Here is an 8,814-nt window from a genome sequence, read left to right as displayed (position 1 = left end):
CGATGATCTGCCGGACGGGGAATCAATCACGGAGGGCTTCTACATCAACACCATTGCCTCTCCGATGAAGCGTGAGTAGTTTACCACAGACCTTCGGGTCCATAGTTATTATCTAGATGGCTTCTTCTCTCTCTTTGATTCTCAATACAAAGTTCTCCTCGATGTTCTTGGAGATCTATTCGATGTAATACTCTTTTGCGGTGTGTTTTCCAAGATCCGATGAATTGTGGATTTATGAACAAGATTATCTATGAATATTATTTGGTTCTTCTCTGAATTCTTATATGCATGATTTGATATCTTTGCAAGTCTCTTCAAATTATCGGTTTAGTTTGGCCTACTAGATTGATCTTCCTTGCAATAGGAGAAGTGCTTAGCTTTGGGTTCAATCTTGTGGTGTCCTTTCCCAGTGGTAGTAGGGGCAGCAAGGCATGTATTGTATTGTTGCCATCGAGGATAAAAAGATGGGGTTTATATCATATTGCTTGAGTTTATCCCTCTACATCATGTCATCTTGCTTAATGCGTTACTCTGTTCTTATGAACTTAATACTCTAGATGCATGCTGGATAGCGGTCGATGTGTGGAGTAATAGTAGTAGATGCAGAATCGTTTCGGTCTACTTGACATGGAAGTGATGCCTATATTCATGATCATTGCCTTAGATATCTTCATAATTATGCGCTTTTCTATCAATTGCTCGGCAGTAATTTGTTCACCCACCGTAATACATGCTATCTTGAGAGAAGCCACTAGTGAAACCTCTGGCCCCCGGGTCTCTTTCTTATTATATTGCATCTATTTTATTTACATCGCATCTCATTTACTATTTTGCAATCTTTACTTTCCAATCTATACAACAAAAATACCAAAACATTTAGTTTACTATCTTTATTAGATCTCACTTTTGCGAGTGACCGTGAAGGGATTAACAACCCCTTTATCGCGTTGGTTGCAAGGTTCTTGATTGTTTGTGCAGGTACTAGGTGACTTGTGCGTTGTCTCCTACTGGATTGATACCTTGGTTCTCGAAACTGAGGAAAATACTTACGCTACTTTGCTGCATCACCCTTTCAACTTCAAGGGAAAACCAACGCATGCTCAAGAGGTAGTAAGAAGGATTTCTGGCGCCGTTGCTGGGGAGATCTACGCCAAGTCAAGACATACCAAGTACCCATCACAAACTCTTCTCCCTCGCATTACATTATTTCCCATTCGCCTCTCGTTTTCCCCTCCCCCACTTCTAAAACGATTTTCGAAAACCTTTGCCTTTTCTTCGCCGCTTTTCCGTTCGTCTCTTTTTGCTTGCTTCTTGTATGCTTGTGTGTTGGATTGATTGTTTGTCACGATGGCTCAAGATAATACTAAATTGTGTGACTTTTCCAATACCAATGATTTTATGAGCACTCTGATTGCTCCTACTACCGATGCTGAATCTTGTGAAATTAATACCGCTTTGTTGAATCTTGTTATGAAAGATCAATTTTCTGGCCTTCCTAGCGAAGATGCCGCTACCCATCTTAACAACTTTGTTGATTTGTGTGATACGCAAAAGAAGAAACATGTGGATAATGATATTGTTAAATTGAAGCTATTTTCGTTTTTGCTTAGGATGCGTGCTAAAAAATATTGCTTTGTGAAAGCTATTTTCATGCGTGCAAAAAAAGTTGTTCCACAGTTTACTCCTCCGGTCATAGCGTTGTAGTGCTTAGGCGAAGCCCTGCGCGGATCACATCACCATCACCGTCACCACGCCATCGTGCTGACGAAACTCTCCGTCGACCCTCTGCTGGATCAAGAGTTCGAGGGACCTCATCAAGCTGAACGTGTGCTGAACTCGGAGGTGTCGTATGTTTGGTACTTGATCGGTTGGATCGCGAAGACGTTCGACTACATCAACCGCGTTAACCTAACGCTTCCGCTTTCGGTCTACGAGGGTACGTGGACACACTCTCCCCCTCTCGTTACTATGCATTTCCTAGATAGATCTTGCGTGATCGTAGGAAATTTTTTGGAATTGCATGCTACGTGCCCCAACAGTGGCATCCAAGCCAGGTCTATGCGTAGATGATATGCACGAGTAGAACACAAAGAGTTGTGGGTGATAATAGTCATATTGTTTACCACCAACGTCTTATTTTGATTTGGCGGTATTGTTGGATGAAGCGGCCCGGACCAACCTTACATGACCACGTTCATGAGACCGGTTCCACCGACAGACATGCAACTTGTTTTGCATAAAGGTGGCTGGCGGGTGTCTGTTTCTCCAACTTTAGTTGAATCGAATTTGACTACGGCCGGTCCTTGTTGAAGGTTAAAACAGCACACTTGACGAAAAATCGTTGTGGTTTTGATGCATAGGTAAGAACAGTTCTTGCTAGAAGCCCGTAGCAGCCACGTAAAACTTGCAACAACAAAGTAGAGGATGTCTAACTTGTTTTTGCAGGGCATGTTGTGATGTGATATGGTCAAGACATGATGTGATATAAGTTATTGCATGATGATCATGTTTTGTAAAAGTTATCGGCAACTGGCAGGAGCCTTGTGGTTGTCGCTTTATTGTATGAAATGCAATCGCCATGTAATTGCTTTACTTTATCACTATGCGGTAGCGATAGTTGTAGAATCAATAGTTGGCGAGACGACAACGACGCTACGATGGAGATCAAGGTGTCAAGCCGGTGACGATGGAGATCATGACGGTGCTTTGGAGATGGAGATCAAAGGCACAAGATGATGATGGCCATATCATGTCACATATTTTGATTGCATGTGATGTTTATCTTTTATGCATCTTATTTTGCTTAGTACGGCCGTAGCATTATAAGATGATCCCTCACTAAATTTCAAGGTATAAGTGTTCTCCCTGAGTATGCACTGTTGTTACAGTTCGTCGTGCCGAGACACCACGTGATGATCGGGTGTGATAAGCTCTACGTTCACATACAACGGGTGTAAGACAGTTTTGCACGTGCAGAATACTCAGGTTAAACTTGACGAGCCTAGCATATACAGATATGGCCTCGGAACACTATGACCGAAAGGTCGAACATGAATCATATAGTAGATATGATCAACATACAGATGTTCACCATTGAAAACTACTCCATCTCACGTGATGATCGGACATGATTTAGTTGATATGGATCACATGATCATTTAGATGACTATAGGGATGTCTATCTAAGTGGGAGTTCTTAAGTAATATGATTAATTGAACTTTAATTTATCATGAACTTAGTCCTGATAGTTTTTGCATATCTATGTTGTTGTAGATCAATGGCCCGTTCTATCGTTCCCTTGAATTTTAATGCGTTCCGAGAGAAAGCTAAGTTGAAAGATGATGGTAGCAACTACACGGACTGGGTCCGTAACTTGAGGATTATCCTCATTGCTGCACAAAAGAATTACGTCCTTGAAGCACCGCTGGGTGCAAGGCCTGCTGCAGGAGCAACTCCGGACATTATGAACGTCTGGCAAGCTAAATCTGATGACTACTCGATAGTTCAGTGTGCCATGCTTTACGGCTTAGAATCGAGACTTCAAAGACGTTTTGAACGTCATGGAGTATATGAGATGTTCCAGGAGTTGAAGTTAATATTTCAAGCAAATGCCCGAGTTGAGAGATATGAAGTCTCCAACAAGTTCTATAGCTGCAAGATGGAGGAGAACAGTTCTGTCAGTGAACATATACTCAAAATGTCTGGGTATCATAATCACTTGACTCAGCTGGGAGTTAATCTTCCGGATGATAATGTCATTGACAGAGTTCTTCAATCACTGCCACCAAGCTATAAAGGCTTCGTGATGAACTATAATATGCAAGGGATGGAAAAGACAATTCCCGTGCTCTTCGCAATGCTTAAGGTTGTGGAGGTAGAAATCAAGAAGGAGCATCAAGTGTTGATTGTTAACAAGACCACTAGTTTCAAGAAAAAGGGCAAAGGGAAGAAGGGGAACTTCAAGAAGATAGCAAGCAAGTTGCTACTCCCAGGAAGAAGCCCAAGTCTGGACCTAAGCCTGAAACTGAGTGCTTCTACTGCAAAGGGACTGGTCACTGGAAGCGGAACTGCCCCAAGTATTTGGCGGATACGAAGGATGGCAAAGTGAAAGGTATATTTGATATACATGTTACTGATGTGTACCTTACTAATGCTCGTAGTAGCACATGGGTATTTGATACTGGTTCTGTTGCTCATATTTGCAACTCGAAACAAGGGCTACGGATTAAACGAAGATTGGCTAAGGACGAGGTGATTATGCGCGTCGGAAATGGTTCCAAGGTCGATGTGATCGCCGTCGGCACGCTACCTCTACATCTACCTTCGGGATTAGTTTTAGACCTGAATAATTGTTATTTGGTGCCAGCGTTGAGCATGAACATTATATCTGGATCTTGTTTGATGTGAGACGGTTATTCATTTAAATCAGAGAATAATGGTTGTTCTATTTATATGAGTAATATCTTTTATGGTCATGCAGCCTTGATGAGTGGTCTATTTTTGTTGAATCTCGATCGTAGTGATACACATATTCGTAATACTGAAGCCAAAAGATGCAAAGTTAATAATGATAGTGCAACTTATTTGTGGCACTGCCGTTTAGGTCATATTGGTATAAAGCGCATGAAGAAACTCCATGCAGATTGGCTTTTGGAATCACTTGATGCTTGCGAACCATGCCTCATGGGCAAGATGACTAAGACTCCGTTCTCCGGAACAATGGAGCGAGCCACTGACTTATTGGAAATAATACATACTGATGTATGCGGTCTGATGAGTGTTGAGGCTCGTGGCGGGTATCGTTATTTTCTGACCTTCACAGATGATTTGAGCAGATATGGGCATATCTACTTAATGAAACATAAATCTGAAACATTTGAAAAGTTCAAAGAATTTCAGAGTGAAGTAGAAAATCATCGTAACAAGAAAATAAAGTTTCTACGATCTGATCACGGAGGTGAATATTTGAGTTACGAGTTTGGTCTTCATTTGAAACAATTTGGAATAGTTTCGCAACTCACGCGACCTGGAACACCACAGTGTAATGGTGTGTCCGAACGTCGTAACCACACTTTATTAGATATGGTGCTATCTATGATGTCTCTTACCGATTTACCACTATCATTTTGGGGTTATGCTTTAGAGACGGTTGCATTCACTTTAAATAGGGCACTATCTAAATCAGTTGAGACGACACCATATGAAATGTGGTTTAGCAAGAAACCTAAAGTGTCGTTTCTGAAAGTTTGGGGCTGCGATGCTTATGTAAAAAAACTTCAACCTAATAAGCTCGAACCCAAATCGGAGAAGTGCGTCTTCATAGGATACCCAAAAGAAACTGTTGGGTACACTTTCTATCACAGATCCGAAGGCAAGATCTTTGTTGCTAAGAATGGATCCTTTCTAGAGAAGGAGTTTCTCTCGAAAGAAGTGAGTGGGAGGAAAGTTGAACTTGATGAGGTAATTGTACCTTCTCTCAAATTGGAAAGTAGTACATCACAGAAATCAGTTCTAGTGATGCCTACACCAATTAGTGAGGAAGTTAATGATGATGATCATGAAACTTCAGATCAAGTTACTACCGAACCTCATAGGTCAACCAGAGTATGTTCCGCACCAGAGTGGTACGGTAATCCTGTTCTGGAAGTCATGTTACTAGACCATGACGATCCTACGAACTATGAGGAAGCGATGATGAGCCCATATTCCACAAAATGGCTTGAGACCATGAAATCTGAGATGGGATCCATGTATGAGAACAAAGTGTGGACTTTGGTTGACTTGCCTGATGATCGGCAAGCCATAGAAAATAAATGGACCTTCAAGAAGAAGACTGACGCTTTACGGTAATGTTACTATCTACAAAGCTCGACTTGTTGCGGAAGGTTTTCGACAAGTTCAAGGAGTTGACTACGATGAGACTTTCTCACCCGTAGCGATGCTTAAGTCTGTCCGAATCATGTTAGTAATTGTTGCATTTTATGATTATGAAATTTGGCAAATGGATGTCAAAACTGCATTCCTTAATGGATTTCTTAAAGAAGAGTTGTATATGATGCAACCAGAAGGTTTTGTCGATCATAAAGGTGCTAACAAAGTGTGCAAGCTCCAGCGATCCATTTATGGACTGGTGCAAGCCTCTCGGAGTTGGAATATACGCTTTGATAGTGTGATCAATGCATATGGTTTTATACAAACTTTTGGAGAAGCATGTATTTACAAGAAAGTGAGTGGGAGCTCTGTAGCATTTCTAATATTATATGTGGATGACATATTGTTGATTGGAAATTATAGAATTTCTGGATAGCATAAAAGGATACTTGAATAAGAATTTTTCAATGAAAGACCTCGGTGAAGCTGCTTATATATTGGGCATCAAGATCTATAGAGATAGATCAAGACGCTTAATTGGACTTTCACAAAGCACATACCTTGATAAAGTTTTGAAGAAGTTCAAAATGGATCAGTCAAAGAAAGGGTTCTTGCATGTGTTACAAGGTGTGAAGTTGAGTCAGACTCAATGTGCCCGCAGAAGATAGAGAGAAAATGGAAGTCATTCCCTATGCCTCATCCATAGGTTCTATCATGTATGCAATGTTGTGTACCAGGCCTGATGTGTGCCTTGCTATAAGTTTAGCAGGGAGGTACCAAAGTAATCCAGGAGTGGATCACTGGACAGCAGTCAAGAACATCTTAAAATACCTGAAAAGGACTAAGGATATGTTTCTTGTTTTTGGAGGTGACAAAGAGCTTGTCATAAATGGTTACGTCGATGCTAGCTTTGACACTGATCCAGATGACTCTAAGTCGCAAACCGGATACGTATTTATATTGAATGGTGGAGCTGTCAGTTGGTGCAGTTCCAAGGAGAGCGTCGTGGCGGGATCTACGTGTGAAGTGGAGTACATAGCTGCTTCGGAAGTAGCAAACGAAGGAGTCTGGATGAAGGAGTTCATATCCGATCTAGGTGTAATACCTAGTGCATCGGGTCCAATGAAAATCTTTTGTGACAATAATGGAGCAATTGCCTTAGCGAAGGAATCCAGATTTCACAAGAGAACCAAACACATCAAGAGACGCTTCAACTCCATCCGCGATCAAGTCAAGGAGGGAGACATAGAGATTTGAAAAATACATACGGATCTGAATGTTGCAAACCCGTTGACTAAGCCTCTTCCACGAGAAAAACATGATCAACACCAAGACTCCATGGGTGTTAGAATCATTACAATGTAATTTAGATTATTGACTCTAGTGCAAGTGGGAGACTGAAGGAAATATGCCCTAGAGGCAATAATAAAGTTGTTATTTATATTTCCTTATATCATGATAAATGTTTACTATTCATGCTAGAATTGTATTAACCGGAAACTTGATACATGTGTGAATACATAGACAAAACAAAGTGTCCCTAGTATGCCTCTACTAGACTAGCTCATTAATCAAAGATGGTTAAGTTTCCTGACCATAGACATGTGTTGTCATTTGATGAACGGGATCACATCATTAGGAGAATGATGTAATGGACAAGACCCATCCGTTAGCTTAGCATAATGATCGTTAAGTTTTATTGCTATTGCTTTCTTCATGACCTATACATATTCCTCTGACTATGAGTTTATGCAACTCCTGAATACCGGAGGAACACCTTGTCTGGTATCAAACGTCACAACGTAACTGGGTGATTATGAAGATGCTCTACAAGTGTCTCTGAAGGTGTTTGTTGGGTTGGCATAGATCAAGATTAGGATTTGTCACTCTGAGTATCGGAGAGGTATCTCTGGGCCCTCTCGGTAATGTACATCACTATAAGCCTTGCAAGCAATGTGACTAATTAGTTAGTTATGGGATGATGCATTACGGAACGAGTAAAGAAACTTGCCGGTAACGATATTGAACTAGGTATGAGGATACCGACGATCGAATATCGGGCAAGTAACATACCGATGACAAAGGGAATGACGTATGTTGTTATTGCGGTTTGACCGACAAAGATCTTCGTAGAATATGTAGGAACCAATATGAGCATCCAGGTTCTGTTGTTGGTTATTGATCGGAGATATGTCTCGGTCATGTCTACATAGTTCTCGAACCCGTAGGGTCCGCACGCTTAATGTTCGATGACGATTTGTATTATGAGTTATGTGTTTTGGTGACCGAAGATTGTTTGGAGTCCCGGATGAGATCAAGGACATGACGAGGAGTCTCGAAATGGTCGAGAGGTAAATATTGATATATTGGACGATGGTATTCAGACACCAGAATGGTTTCAGAGTTGTCCGGGTATTTTTCGGAGTACCGAGGGGTTACCGGAACCCCCCGGGGAAATATTGGGCCTACATGGGCCATTGGGGGAGAGAGAGGGGAGCCCGCAAGGGGTGGCGCGCGCCCCCCTCCAAGGGAGTCGGAATTGGACAAGGAGGAGGGGGCGCGGCCCCCTCTCCCTCCCCCTCTCCCTCTCCCTCTCCTTCCCTTTCCCCCTCCGTAAGAAAGAAAGAGGGGGACCGACTAGGATTGGGAGTCCTAGTCGGTTCCCCCCCCCCATGGCGCGCCCCCTAGGTCGGCGGCCTCCTCCCCTCCTCCTTTATATACGGGGACAGGGGGCACCCCATAGCACATCAATTGTTCTTAGCCGTGTGTGGTGCCCCCCTCCACAGTTTACTCCTCCGGTCATAGCGTCGTAGTGCTTAGGCGAAGCCCTGCGCGGATCACATCACCATCACTGTCACCACGCCGTCGTTCTAACGAAACTCTCCCTCGGCCCTCTGCTGGATCAAGAGTTCGAGGGACGTCATCGAGATGAACGTGTGCTG

Source organism: Aegilops tauschii, chromosome 2 (assembly GCF_002575655.3).
Source record: "Aegilops tauschii subsp. strangulata cultivar AL8/78 chromosome 2, Aet v6.0, whole genome shotgun sequence".
Classification (NCBI taxonomy): Eukaryota; Viridiplantae; Streptophyta; class Magnoliopsida; order Poales; family Poaceae; genus Aegilops; species Aegilops tauschii.
This window is presented reverse-complemented; position numbering follows the sequence as displayed.